Source organism: Lissotriton vulgaris, chromosome 1_1 (assembly GCF_964263255.1).
Source record: "Lissotriton vulgaris chromosome 1_1, aLisVul1.2, whole genome shotgun sequence".
Lineage (NCBI taxonomy): Eukaryota > Metazoa > Chordata > Amphibia > Caudata > Salamandridae > Lissotriton > Lissotriton vulgaris.
In genome coordinates, this window is record NC_141685.1 from 555,615,416 (window position 1) to 555,630,757 (window position 15,342).

The following is a 15,342-nucleotide window of genomic DNA, read 5'->3' on the forward strand; positions in this document are numbered from 1 at the left end:
CCATGTCTGCCTTCCATAATTGATTACTGTATCAGACTTTTTATCCTCATCTGCTAGCATCGGATCATCAGCAAATGTGCTGAGCAATGGAAAATGGCTGTACTGTCAAAGGTGTAGAATTCTTATAGGCCAACACCCAGGACAAATTTGGGTCAAGGACAACAAGTTTTCATGTTTATTTCGTCCTAGGGAAAAGTAGGCCCAAACCCATGCAGCACAAACCCTCTGGCTGCCACATTACTGTACCACATTATTGATCAGGGAGAGGCATTGTCTGCAGTTAAGGTAATATTTGTGTCCATATGTTAATGCTATTGAAGCTTGTATTGATGGTTCATTAATACAAAACCTTTATTATTAGTTTGAGCGCTGTAAGGAAATGGTGTAAGTTCAGACTGCATTACTGACTGTGTTTCCAGCATAAAAATGTGTACATACGTTTGCAAAGTTAAACAATATCAGGCTACGTATAGCACTTCCGGGATGCTCTCTGATTAGATGCAAATATTTGCAAACACCGAAAGCAAGATTGATGATTCTGTGCTTTCAAAATAAAATGTTTATAAACAAAAATGCAATTAAGAAAAAAACGTTTTGCTAAACTACTGTAAAATGTTAGGTCCCATTTCTTTGAAGCATCATTTAGTAAAATGTAATGATGCATTCTGATATTTCCTCAAAGTATTCAAAATGGAAGATCAGTGTAACCAGCAAAATTATAGGAAACATGAAACCTAACAATGGCAATGCCAATAGATGTGACGTTGGTAAACCTTTTGGTCAGCTCTTTGGTTGCATGTGTTGTTTTGACTTTTTGTTTCCAAATGTTATTGCTATGAAAGCTGCTGGGCCCACAGCATTATAACAAACATTGGCAAAAGCAAAAAAAAATATTTTAGGTCTCAAAAACCACACATTGCCACAGTAGTTCCTAGGACTGAACAAAACTAATTTGCATGCCAGTATGCTCCTTGTGATGGAGCAGAATGCTGCTACTCACAGTGCAGCCGACTGGTACCTTGAGAGTGAATTTTTATTAAAATAAAAGGTCTTGGTTAACACGAGACCTAAATAGGCACCCAATTCTTATAAAAAATGAAAAAAAAATGCAGCTGTGGGATATGTCCATGCATTAGTGCAGATTTACAACTTCATTAATTCACAAGAATTTACAGGAGTAGGTCAGAAAATTGTACACCTAGAAAATATTTGTGAACTGCATTTTAGCACGGGCAAATATGCATGTGCAGATATGATCATGCGAAAATCTGTTGAGCGGTTACAAGTTTACTTTCCACCAACCACTTTTTGCCCCAACCCTTGAAGTTTACTTTTGCTCTTGTCAGGAGTACGTTTTAAAACATTTCTTTGTATGGGAAAATGTTAGAGATGAGCTGATGAAGCCCATAAGACATGCAAGTTAGTAGATCTGCAAATGCTCAAAAGGGCATTCCAACCATGGGGAACTGTTGCTTACCACTACCCCCAACACCAGTATGTAGATCTGCAGAAAGGTGGCAAAATAATGGAATCGCCAGTTTTCAAACCCTACTATGGTATGGACTCTGGCATAATCAGAGAGGCTATTATCGGAGCTCCTATATAATGAAATTATTGTCATAATTTGTCGCTGCACAACTGGCATTAAAGGGACAAGTGGATTTTGTTGCAGGACAATTAGATTTATGAACCAACCTGTCCCAGGGACAAGTAGATATTTTACTACATTTTACACCCCTGGTACTGTGCTAAGATATCACGTGGTCGAGACACTGATGCCTTTTCTGTCTGGAATACTTTGGTAGAGCTACAGGTTCAGAGTATGACAAACCCCTTGAAAAGATGAAGACACTAAACATTGCACATCTCTTAATGCAGGGGTCACAGGAACAAAGGCAGTAATGCTAGCAATCTAAATGAAAAATGCTCCTGAAACAGCCCTCTTCAGTTCCTTTAAGATAGCTCTTATCTATGCCTGTGGCAGTTGAATACTAGCCATCCTACAGTCTGTTGAGAATTCCAAGATCTCAGTTTGTCTCCTTTGAATCAAATCCAGCTTTGCCTTATGTATTAATGAAACAAAAAGATTGCCTACTGGCTCTGCTTCTGGAGAAGGTATGTATGTTGATCTATTGGGATCATAAATTGCAGATAAATTCTCAGGGCTAACTTTGGCTTAGAGGAAGTCTGTTACTAGCTCCATTTGTTCTTTGAAGCACCAGGGAGATGAGGAGAGGCTTAATGGTACAGGGGTGAATATGGTAGTCTGGTTTTGAGCTGAATTGACAACCTGTGATTTATCAGGTTTACTTTTTTTCTTGCCGCCTAAAGGTTGTGCTGTGTAGGTCCTACAAATCTATATAGGATCTGCGCGTTTAGACAACATAAACTAAGGGATTTTGTGTCCAGACTGATTCCAGACACCCCCAAAGGATATGTTAGTCTATTAGTCCAGCTAGCTCACAATGCCACTACTTGCCCTCTTACCAAGGAGCGAATAGCTTCTGGCAACTATCGAACATGACAACCCTGACCCCTCTGGGATATAATACAGTATACAGAGATCCTGCCGCTGTGCTCCACCCTCCGTGTGCCCACTGCAGAACTCTCTACACACGCAGTTGGAGGAGGAGTGCGCCTGCAACGGTGGAAATTGAAGTGGTGAGGCGTGGGGTAAGCACGCTGGGTTGTGCGTTCGCAATCTCTCTCTCGGCCCATAGGTCGTGGTTATAAAGTAATGGGCCACTTAACGTACAGTGTGTTTCTCAGGATTAGGCAGCCGAGACTCTTTGGTCTCCCAAACCAAAAGAAAAGGGAAATTCAAGCAGCCGTGCTAATAGAGCAGTAAAAGATTTACTGCAACATCAGAATGAGCGAGATAAAAGTTTAATACAAAAACTCAAAACCTCCCAGTGATCGTACAGGGAGAAATGTCCTCCGTGAAACTGGAAGTCCTGTTGTGTTTTGTTGGTTTTCTTCCTTCACTTGAGCTGGTTCCTCGAGCTACCGACCACGCCTGTGTAAGATTCTCTATATGTGGTTCAGTAAAAGATAGTCCTGAGGCCGAGTTGAAGTTTATTAAGAGGAAAGGAAGATCCCATCCATCTCCCAACAACTTAAATCTATAACTGCTCAACATTTCAAAACTAAACATTCTAGGCCCACCTATGACACAATAGCCTGACAGCAATGACATTCCATTGTCACTGCAGTCACCCTCTTAGACACCGCCCAGTTACCACACCCTCGCCTTATGGTGATGGGCAGTAAAGAAATAGGATGTTAGGGTTCGGTTTTGGTGGTCAGACTGTGAAGTCTGTTGATAGGTTCAACTTTGATTTGTTGTTTGATGTAAAGCTGTGTGTGTTTATGCTTTTAGTAAAAAAAGTTGACACCAGACCACATACCAGGTTTTGACCTAGAAATATACGGAGTATCAGGTTGAATCAAAACATGGATTGTATTACTGCAAATCTAAATGTATAGAATTTTGGTGAAAATGTCTCATAAGAAAAAACTATCCGAACATAAGATAGTACATTTAAACTACAAACATTTTCATTACGTGTGTTTTTTTTAAATTTAAAAAGCGAAATGTCAGATATTCAAGATTTTCTTTCTTATTTTTCAGGGTTGAAATTGAAGTTTTCTATCAATGATCTAGTCACAGAAAACAAATGTAAGTATGCTTATCAATCTGCAATCACCATTAAGGCTTTTCTTATTGTGCGTTAATGCAGGCGCAAAAGTTAAGATTTAACGCACGTTAAAGTAGGGCAGGCAGTAAGTATTTTTAAATAGTAAGGTGTATGCAGTTTAAAGAAGGCAGGACTTTTTTTGTTAGAAATTAGTAGGCCTACTTTGGGATCGTAATACTACCTTTTGAGAAGATAATGCAGATCTTTAATAAAAGACCTAAAAGGCAACACACTCTGTTAAGCAAGACCGGTTCTAAACCGGTCTCTATATATGTTGCATTATATCTCTATGGGATTTTAAGGAGCAAGAATGATTTGACAGAGAAGGTGTGGACCAACTCCGACTAGGATTTTAATGTATTTATAGGATGCTAGCGTATAACCATGATGGAATTCAGGAGCTCTTGGAGGTCTTAAAGGCTCGGTGCCAGTTTTTCTCTGTTATGGTTTTCAGTACAGCCTATTGGCTAACAATGATTTTCATTCCCTTACCTTTTTCCTTTCAAATAAAGGATGTGTTTTTTACATTTTAACGTTTGCATTTTCTGTTTTGCAGAAATGTTGAATGTGTGTGGTTGATTTTAAATGAAAATATCTATGTAACTTGAAGTGTGTTTGTATGTGTATATATGCATATATTTATATATAATTCATGTTTTGGAATAGTACGTTTCAGGATCAAGCATACATATATATTGTATACGTTATGTGCTCCGTGGTCCCCGCGCATCGACGGGACTATTCAGTGGTTATGACTAAGTATTCCCCTGCAAGAGAACTAGAATTACAGGTAAATAACTAATCAGTCTAGTCCAATTTAAGGCAAATGTATTGACTAATAACCTAAAAAATTTAAAATACATGGGAGATGTAGAGAAAACTTGTGTTGGAGAGATATTATCCTGTTCATCGTTTATCTGAGAATGGTTATATATTAAGAGTAAGAGTTTCTTTGAGTTGCAAAGTTTTTAAACATTAGGTTAAATGGTTAAAAAATAAACATTTAGATCCTTGACCTTTATCAAAGATGCTTGCTGGAGGACATCAGCAAACCAGAATTCTTCACTAGAGTGTCCCGGCATATCAAGGTTGTGCATATAGGCTGATGGGGCAGGTATGCTGTTTCTTATTTGGTAGATGAATGATGTTCTCTTTAAAGATGTTTCAGGCTTTACAGTATCTTATGTAGGCCATTGAGAGTAGGACAGGCTTCTCCAACGAGTAGCTCATGAGTTACTCTCCACCTGCATATAAGTGGCTTCCTTCGGTGCAGACCACAGTACTAAATTAGAAGCGTTCGCTTTGGTGAATGAATCGAAATTTGCCTAGCTTACGTAACGGTAAGTTTCAATTCTATTAAGGACACGGAGGCGAGGATTATGCTATATCTTCCTTCGCTTTATTAACATAAAGACTCCACAGCAGCTTAGGAAAAGATATAATAAGAACAAAAAATGCTTTAAACATAAAGCATTGACGTAATGTTCAACAAAAAATAAACAACAACTCCCAAGAGTCTCTTTGCGTAACAATAGTCCATAGTCCTTTCACACTGTCCATTATCACTATATAACCGGACTTCTCATCATCTTCCTCCTCTTTCTTCGCGCAGATCACGCTTGAGCCTCATTGGTCCTGTTTAGCACCGTCGTTGCCTGTCAAAAAAGGAACAGCATCAGCGAGGTGGCCCAGGAATGCGACAACAAGGCGAGGAGCATTCAGTGATTAACACAGTACTGACAATGTAAAGGAAAACGCTTTACTTACTGCCATACGGGTGGGTAGAGACACCACTGTGGTCTGGGTGGGATAATCCTCGCCTCCGTGTCCTTAATAGAATTGAAACTTACCGTTACGTAAGCTAGGCAAATTTCGATTCTATGTCAGGACCGGAGGCTTCAGATTATGCTAGTTTAAAGCTTACTTACCACCAACTGAGCTAAATCCACCACCGGCTTAAAATAAAACCTCTTGAAGGTGGAATCCGAGGACCAATCCGCAGCTCGCATTAGGTCCTCCAGACGAGCACCCACCGAGAATGCCTTAGAGGCCATGGCCCCCCTGGCGGAGTGTGCTCCAAAGAGAGAAGTATTGATGCCCGCTTCTTGCATGACCCGTCGCACCCACCGAGCAATAGTGGGGGAGGAGACAGCTTTGTGTGGCTTCCGCAGGGCAATCAACAACTGGCGCTCGCCCGGAGGGCGCAGATCCAAAGTCAGGTCCTCATATGCTTTGAGGCATTGCACGACACACAACTTAGGAGTGTCAGTAAAGGCTGGATAAGAAATGGAACGCGACGACGTCTTAGTACGTCGGCCCACGGTAAAAGTAACCCCATCCGGGGAAAAATGCGTGCAGAGACATCCAGCGCGCGCACGTCCGAGACGCGCCTACAAGAGACCAGACATCATAACATGGCCAACTTCGCCGACAGCTCCTTAAGAGACAGATAAGAATTGGCTGGCCACGACAGGAACAAATTCAGAACCAAATTGACGTCCCAAAGGACGGAGTTCCTGGGTTCTGGCGGCAGTGCGAGGCGAACAGCTCGCAGAAGCCGGCACACAAAAGGATGTTCCCCTACCGGACGGCCATCGATATTATCATGGCCCGCAGAAATCGCCGACCGGATAGCATTGATCGTCCTATACGCTAGACCCTTGTCGGCCAAATGTGCCAGGAAATTCAGCATGGGAACAAGGCCTGCGACCATGGGATCCAGATCCCTTCGGAAACACCAACGCATCCACTTAAGCCAAGCGGATCTGTAACGCTTCGTCGTACTATCGGCCCATGCTTTGGAGAGCAAGTGCTCAGCCGACCCCGAAAGGCTCGGGAGCGCCCAGCGTCTCCTGAGAGCCTCCACGCCACGAGGCGGAGAGTGTTCTGCATGACGAGAGGGTGAGGTTCCTGATCCGGGTTCGTCAGGAGCAGAGGAAACAGTGGGAGTAGGATTGGAAAATCCCAAGAAAGTTCCAGAAGAACCGGAAACCATACTTGAGACCTCCACAGCGGTGTAACCAACACCAGCTCCGCACCCTGGCGGCGTAATTGAGCCGCCGTTCGCATGATCATGGAGAACGGGGGAAACGCAAACGGCTGTTCCTGACTCCAATCCTGCAAGAACGCGTCCGTGGCCTCCGCTAGAGGGTCCGGCCTCCAGCTGTAAAACCGCGGCAGCTGGTGGTCGAGACGGGACGCAAAGAGGTCCACCGAGAAGGGGCCCCAGAGGGAGTGTAGCCACCGGAAGACTTCCGGATCCAGTTTCCACTGGCTGGCGTCCCTGAGATGTCGAGAGTGCCAATCCGCTACCTGATTGCACTGGCCTGGCAGATACTCCGCCGTCACCGCAATGTGACGAGACAGGCAATAATCCCAGAAGTCCTTCGCTAAGTCCGCCAAGGCGCGGGAACGAGGACCTCCCAGGTGGTTCACATACCGAACCGCCGAAATATTGTCCATCCGTAACAGGACACAAGCCTTGACCGAATCTTTGGTCCAACAGCGAACTGCGAAGGAGCCCGCCAGGAGCTCCAAACAATTGATATGCAATTGTTGTTCTTCTGACGACCAGGCGCCGCCGGTGGAAAAATCCCCGCACCGGGCGCCCCAGCCCGACCTGCTGACGTCGGACTCTATGATCAGGTCCGGAGCCGAACCGAAGATCGCTCGACCATTCCATTCCTCCATGTGAGACAGCCACCACGACATTTCCTCCTTCACCTCGTCCGTGAGGGGAACCCACTGATCGTAACTCATCCCACGGCGCAGATGCTGCGCCTTCAAGCGTTGAAGAGCCCTGTAGTGCAGCGGGCCTGGGAAAATCGCCTGGATGGAGGACGAGAGGAGGCCCACCACCTTGGCGATATGACGCAGTGACGTACGATCCCTTGCGATCGTCTGCCGAAGCAGGTGTCGTATCTTCGCGACCTTCCGACCCGGCAGGCTCAAGACCGCCTGCACCGAGTCCACCACGAAACCCAAAAAGGTGATCTGCTGAGTGGGAACCAAAACTGACTTGGAGCCGTTGATGACGAACCCTAGTCTCTGAAGCAGGCCGACAGCTTGACGCAGCTGGCCCGCCAGCACCTCCGGGCACTGCCCCATGAGGAGGATGTCGTCTAAGTATACTCGCATCCGGACCCCCTGACTTCTGAGAAACTCCACCACCGGGTGGAGGACCTTCGTGAAGCACCACGGGGCCGAAGAAAGACCGAACGGCATGGCGGTAAATTCGAACACCTTGCCGTCCCACAGGAATTGCAGGAAGCGACGATGAGGGGGGTGGATGGGAACGACCAAGTAGGCATCCTTGAGATCCAGTCGCACCATCCAATCCCGGGGAAGGAGCACGTCTCGAAGGAGGTGGATCCCCTCCATCTTGAAGTGACGGTAGACCAACCACCCATTGAACTCTTTGAGATTGATCACAGGCCTCTTGCCCCCATCCGTCTTGTCTACTAAGAAGACGTTGCTGAGGAACCCATGTGGGTGGCGCGTTGATAGACGGATGGCTCCCTTGCGCAGCAAGTCCGAGACCTCTCCGTCTATCAATCGCGCGTCGGAATCTGAAAAAACCATCGGGCGCGGGGGCCTCGCCTGAGTTGGCTGGTCGTAAAACTCGATATGGAAACCTCTTACAGTTTGCAAAACCCAAGCGTCGGCAGTGAGCAATTCCCACTCCCCGTAAAAGCTTGCCAGCCGCCCCCCAATCGGAACCCGATCCAAGCAAAGTACACTTACCGGGGGCATTTCCTTGTCCGGGGTTCTTCTTGAACCCTCTGCCACCATAGCGCTGTCCCCTCGTGGGGTAGAAGTTGGTGTAGTTGGCTGAGGTCTGGTAATGACCTCTTCCGGAGCCTTGTCCTCTGTTGTTGGTCTGCTGACCCCGGCCGATCGCGCGGCCCCTGCCGCGACCGGCCCCTCCAGAAAAACGCTGGTGGAACACTTTCTTGATGCTGGACTGAGCCTTGTCCAGTGACGTGAACGTATTCACGAATTTTCCCAGCTCGCGGATGAAAGGCTCGCCGAAGAGGCCACCCTGAGCCACAGCACCTGCCTCCGACGAGGCCAGGTCCCCCAGCTTCGGATCCAGCTTGATCAGGAGCGAACGCCGCCTCTCCGTGGACAGGGCACAGTTGGCGTTGCCCAAGAATACGATCACCCTCTGGGCCCAGTTGGAGAGCACCTCCGGTGAAATGGCGGTGCCATTCGCTCGAGCCTCCTCCGCCATAACGAGGATCTTCGTGGCGGGCCCGACCGCGTCCAACAATTTGTCCTGGCAAGCCCGCCAGGACCGGTCGATCCCTTTCCTGGGGTCCTTCATAAATTTCGCCAGGAAGGTGGCCATTTTGGGGTCCAATTCTGGTGTCATGGCCACTTTCCCTTCCAGAGTAGGCCGAGGGCATTCCCCACGCAGGCAAACCCTCGCCTCCTTTTCCAGGGGCTTGCACAGCCTGCCCGCGACAAACTTCGCCACCGTCTCCCCCGGGGCCCAGGCCGCGGATCGGGGGTGGACGATTTCGTCCGGGTCCAGCATGCCCGACTCGTCCCGGGGCATCTCCTTCGCTGAAGGTGCCGGAAGCCAAGAACGGGTCGACTCCCCGTCGTCATCCGTGTCCGGAGAGTCGTAGATCGGGGAGGCGGGCGCCGTAGACACGTCGCCAGAAGTGCCAGGGTCCACCAAGGGTGCAGGGGGCACCGCCGTCGCCTTGGCCAGGAAGGCGTCACGAAGACGCTCGAAAGCGCCCCTGTCCACGCCTTGGGCTTCCGATGAAGGTCCCTCCTCACGAGGTCTCTTCGGAGCGGGTGCCAACCCGCGGGACGTCCCCGGGAGTTCGGGGGTCGAGGCACATGCGCTGCTGCCAGCTTCGCGCACTCTTCCACGATGCGGGCGGAAAGGCGGTCCTCCATGGGCCCTACCACCTCCGTCACGCAACGATAGATGGAATTGTCCACCGCCTGATAAAACTCGTCATCCTGCAGATAGGGGCAGGCTTCTTCATCGTATTCCCCTTCCATCTCGGAACCAAGGGCAAATGCGGGGCACCCAAGAGGGCGGCAACCGAGAAAGTTCTCGAATGTGGGCAGGCCAAGCGGCTGCGATCACGTTTTGGGCCAGCTGACGTGGCAGGTGGGCAGCACCAACCCCCAAGCGCGCAGACCCTCCTCGCCGGGACCGGGTCTACGTACCCCACAAGCGCGCAAGGCCACACACGGGTAAAGAGGTGCACAGATCTCGCCCGAAGGCGATTCACGCGGTCGGAACCGCTATACAGACCCCAGTGGGCGTCAAAAGTGGGCAAAAGTACAGACCCGGATCACCAGGTGTCAGTGGGGTACGCGAGGGTCGGCCCTCCACGGCAGACTCCACGGCGCGGCTCCTTGTACTGCGGAGGCGCGCCGGAGGGGTCGGCGAGACGACAGGCCGCCCCCTTGCGGTCTATGTACACACCGCACACAAGTGGGAATAAAGTCGCGTAGGAACGAAGAACGTTCCCGCAACTGGGGACTCTGTAAGGGAATAAACCATGCAAGGAGTCCCCCAATGATCGTACACAAGACAATCAATCACAATGAAAAGAAAACATATAGAAAAGCACTTATCTGGCTGCGGGAGCAGCGAAGAAAGAGGAGGAAGATGATGAGAAGTCCGGTTATATAGTGATAATGGACAGTGTGAAAAGACTATGTACTATTGTTACGCAAAGAGACTCTTGGGAGTTGTTGTTTATTTTTTGTTGAACATTACGTCAATGCTTTATGTTTAAAGCATTTTTTGTTCTTATTATATCTTTTCCTAAGCTGCTGTGGAGTCTTTATGTTAATAAAGCGAAGGAAGATATAGCATAATCTGAAGCCTCCGGTCCTGACATAGAATCTATGTTTCAATTGAAAAGTGTGTAATTAAGTACAGAATGTGTGTATTTTAAGAACCTGAACTCTGATATTTTGAGAAAAAGTATTGAATTTCCAAAATATATTAAAAGTTCCTATTTGAGTGATATAACATGAGGCGACTTATTAATAATTTAATTAACTAAGTACCAGGGGTTTTGCAACTATGGCTTTTATGTTTGATCCATGCAGAGACATTCCACATTGACAGTGCTTTTTTACATTACTGTTGGCAACAGAAGGTTATTGCTGGTGATCTTGCACATGGTAGCTACTAATGTAGTCTTTTGTAATGTGGTCACTAAAGCAACTCTAATAATGTTAGTTGCTCTTGAGGGTTTTTATTGAACGCAAGTAGCTCTTATTACAGAAAATGTTGGAGACCCCTGGACTAGGGACTGGGAACTCTTCACGACTAGATTTAAAATTCAGTTCACTTGAGCTCAGGTCTTTGGGATTAATCCAAATTGTGCCATACTTCCAAAAGTTGTTCTAAGTGCCTTCACAGTTAAGATCTGCAGGAGCCTTGCCTTGAATACTGCACATTGTCTCTACAACCACCTCAACTAGGCAGTTACTCAAGTACTTAGCGTGCACTTCATTGATTCTTAGGCAATTGGCTTGCCTGGCATATTTTATTATTCATAGTACAGAATCGCTTTTCCTAATGATCTGAAGCTTTCTCCAACATAGTTTGCTTATAAGAAAGAACTCTGAGCTCTCCTGTAACATAATAATCCCCGTTATTTGTACTCCTCTATGCTGTAGTGCCAAGAGACTTGTGGGTGTATGTTGTGCCGTATAAATACCCTATAATATAACCTTGCTAAGTAGTCCGTTTTGTCCCATACAAGGTAAACTTTCTGATAAATCTGACAATTATTAATCGTGTAACTAGGTAGAACTCTTTGGGTCTCTGCCATTTTACTTAGTTCTTGCATAGTTTTGTCAGGGATCCTACACTAAATCTGCATGTTGTCCGCATAGAGGACTCTGCTTGACTATAAATGTTTTAGATCTGGACATTTTATTACCTGAGCTATATAAATAGCAATTAATTCAGGTTTCACAGGGCAACATGCCTGGTGCTTCCTGTGGATGGATGTTGAATTTCTATGCTAGCTGATCATTTACCGTGACCTAGATGGGGTTTTATCAGTAGGTTGAACCCTTCTTATAAAATGTTCCATTTCAGCCATCTGCACCATTTGCAGTCCATCTGTATCACACGCCTTGTCAGAATCAGCCATGACTGCTGCCAAGGTTTTGTGTAACTGCTGTCACTAGAGCTATACCTATGTTAACTGAATGTTAAGACATTCCTGTCTGGAACAAATCTGTGTTCAGAACTTATTATCCAGGTTATTAATCTGTTCGTATGGGCCACAAACAATCATGGAATTGTGAAGCGCGCCACTCACCCGTGTGGGTCTCAAGGCGGTTGGGGGGAGGGGGAGGAGGTTCCGTACAGGCATTAGAGCCAGGTTTTGAGGGTCTTCCTGAAGATGTGCAGAGTGGGTGCGTGTTTGATGTTGATGGGGAGCTGGTTCCAGGTCTTTGCTGTGACGTAGGAGAAGGCTCTTCCACCTTTTTGGCTCTGTGGATGCTTGGGGTTCCAGCAAGTTTGGCGGATCGGAGGTTTCTCTTGGTTACGTGGAAAGCGATTCTTTTGTTAAGGTATTGGGGACCGATGTTGTGGAGGCATTTGTAGGAGTGGTGAGTATCTTGACGGTTACACTTTTCTTGACGGAGTGCCAGTGGAGGTCTGGCAGGTGTGGAGTGATGTTTGTGTTGGGGGATGCTGAGGACGAGTCTGGCCATGGTGTTCTGTATGGTCTGGAGCTTGCGGAGCAGAGATTTCTTGATCCCGGTGTAGAGGGCGTTTCCGTAGTCCAGTCTGCTGGTTATGAGAGCGTGGGTGACTGCCTTTCTTGATTAGGGGGATCTATTTTGAAGGTCTTGCGAAGGACGCGGAGGGTGTTAAAGCAGGTGGAGGTGATGGCGTTGATCTGTTGGGTCATGGATAGGAGGAGTCGAGTATGATGCTGAGGTTCCGGGCGTGGTCGTGGGAGTGGTAGAGCAGCTGAGGGCTGTGGGTCACCAAATGCTGTCCCATGCATAGGGGGAGGGTCCGAGGACTTCTGTCTTCTCAGAGTTGAGCTTCTAGCAGCTGCTGCTCATCCAGGTTGTGGCGTCCTTCATTCCTTCCTGGAAGCGGAGTCTGGTGGAGAGGCGGTCCTTGGTGAGGGAGAGGATGAGCTGAGTGTCGTCGGAGTAGGATACTATGCTGAGTCCATGCTGTCTGACGATGGCGGCGAGGGGGGCTATGTAGATGTTGAAAAGCGTGGGGCTGAGAGATGATCCTTGGGGTACTTCGCAGCTGATCACTGTGGGTTCGGAGAGAAAGGGTGGAAGTCTGATTTTTTGGGTTCTGCCGGTGAGGAAGGAGTGGTGTCAGTCGAGGGCGGTCCCCTGTATGCCGGCGTCGTGGAGTCTGGTGGTGAGAGTGCGGTGGGAGACGGTGTTCAAGACTGCAGAGTGGTCGAGCAGAATCAGGGCTGCAGTGTGTCCTTGGTAAAGAAGTGTTTGGATGTCGTCTGTGGCGACGAGTAGGGCGTTCTTGGTGCTGTGGTTGCTGCGGAATCTGTATTGGGAGGGGCTGAGGATGGAGTTCTCTTCTATGAATTTTGTTAGTTGGAAGTTGACGATCTTTTCGGTGACTTTGGCCCTGAAGGGGAGGAGAGAGATGGGTCGGTAGTTCTTGCGGTCCATTGGGTCTGCTGTGGGCTTCATAAGGAGGGGCTTGACTTCTTTCTGCGCCCTTCCAGTCGTTGGGAAAAAGTGCAGGTTTCGAGGGAGGCGTTTATGGTGCGTCATAGATCTGGTGTGAAGGCGGTGGCAGCAGCTCTGTGGAAGATGTGCAGAGGGCAGTGTCCGTGGGGGCTCCTGAGTGAATGGGTTTCATGGTCGATGTGTTGTCTTATGTGGTGACTGGGGTCCAGGAGGAGATGATAGTCTGACTTTCGTTGCTGGGGGGCGCAGTAGGCACAGTGTCCTGTGTCTGTTAGTCGAAGTTGTCAGAGGGATCTAATATTCAGGTGGAAGTAGGAGCCAAGTTTGTTGCAGAGGTTCTGGGAGGGTGTGACGTCAGTTGCTTCGCTGGCTTAGTGAAATCCTGGATGATGTTGAAGAGTTCCTTGGCGTTGCTTGTGTTGGCATGGATTTTGTTACAGACAAAGGTCCTCTTTGTGTATCTGATGAGTTGGTGGTATTCTGTCATGGCGGTCTTGTAAGTGGAGTGGTCCTCCGAAGTTTTGCTGTTTCTCCAGTTATTCTTGAGGCATTCTCAGGTGCGTCTGGCGTCTTGGAGGTCGGTGGTGAACCAGGAAGCCTTCCTAGGTCACTGTCTGTTCGGGTTGAGGAGGGGGCGAGCTGGTCTGCTTCAGTTGGTGATCCATCTGTGAAGTTCTTTGGCTGCAGAGTTGACGTCAGTCCTGGTGGGGGTGCTTTCGCGATTGAGGGTGGAATTGAGGTGTTTATTGGTGATCTTGTTCCAGTTCCTTCGCCAGTTTGGGTGCGGTGGGCTTTTCAATGTGGAAGTGAACGCAGTGGTGGTCCCTCCAGTTGGGTTGCGTTGTGTGGCTGAAGTGGACGTTGTTGTCCCCTGCGAAAATTGAGGTAGAGGGTGTGTCCAGCCTTGTGGGTTTGGGTGGTGACAAGTTGTTGCAGTCCGAGGTTGTCCAGAAGGGTGGCGGAGTTGGGGTAGCTGAGGTTGTCGAGGTGGAAGTTGAGGTCTCTGATGAGTGTTTAGTCCATGGAGGCGATGGCGTGATGAGGTTGGCGATGGTATTGGTGAATGTGGTTCGAGGTCTGTAGGCGAGGGTGGCTCGTAAGGTCGTTCTGGGGCTGGTCTGCATCTGGAAGTGGAGGTGTTCGGTGGTGGACGGGGAGTCGCTCGTGCTGGAGGTGGTGAGTTGGAGGGCGCTCTTGGGTGCGATGGCGAGTCCTCCCCCTGGGTGGTTGGAGTTGTCCTTCCTCTGAATCTTGTATCCATCGGGGATGGCGGTGGCGATGTCTGGACCAGAGGTGGGGTTGGTCCATGTTTCTGTGAAGAAGGCGATGTCTGGCGAGAAGGTGTCGAGTTGGTCCCAGATCTCTACTGCGTGTGGATGGAGGGCACGTTGTTGAGGATGCATCTAAGGGCTTCGGGCGTTTGGAGTGGGAGTGACTGCCGTGGCGGTACAGAGAGTGGTGAAGGTTTGTCAGCAGTGTCAGCAGGAGAACTGGTCGTGGGTGGTGGCCGGTGTAGACAGCTGGCAGTTGTTCCTTCCAGGGTTGAGTGTGAGGAGGGCAGCAGCCTCGTAGCGGTGGATAGTCTGAGAACCAGGGTCTCTGGCGCTGGTCGGGACGTTGAAAGGTGCTGAAGGGCTTGCCTTTGCGTGCCCGCTGTGCGCGGCCGCCATTAAATAGAGAAGGAAAGAGGGAAGCACAGCTGGGAGGCGGGATATGGAACCAGCGGGGGCAGCAGCGGCGGGAAGGAAACGGGCACGGAGGACACTAAACAGTTCAAAAACAACAGAAAAACAGACAAAAAGGCTCAATAACAAGACACAAAGGCCCCATAACCTGATACTAACAAAGACAGATGGGAGACAGGTTCCCAAGGAAGGCAATGGTCTGTGTCTGATCCTGGTCTTCAGGATCTTGAACCTCTTCCTTCGCCTGGAGAAATTCAAGATGCTGTCCC

At 48.5% G+C, this 15,342-nt stretch overlaps 1 protein-coding gene across 10 annotated transcripts in view; it reads left to right on the forward strand.

Annotated features, from left to right (window-relative positions):
* ZNF644 (zinc finger protein 644) overlaps nucleotides 1-15,342 on the forward strand; it is a 714,013-nt gene that overhangs the window by 118,165 nt on the left and 580,506 nt on the right. For all 10 annotated transcript variants that reach the window (XM_086953948.1, XM_086953944.1, XM_086953952.1 and 7 more), the window contains exon 2: nucleotides 3,632-3,679. The gene's annotated coding sequence lies outside the window, so the exon portion shown is untranslated. The remainder of the gene's footprint in view (nucleotides 1-3,631; nucleotides 3,680-15,342) is intronic.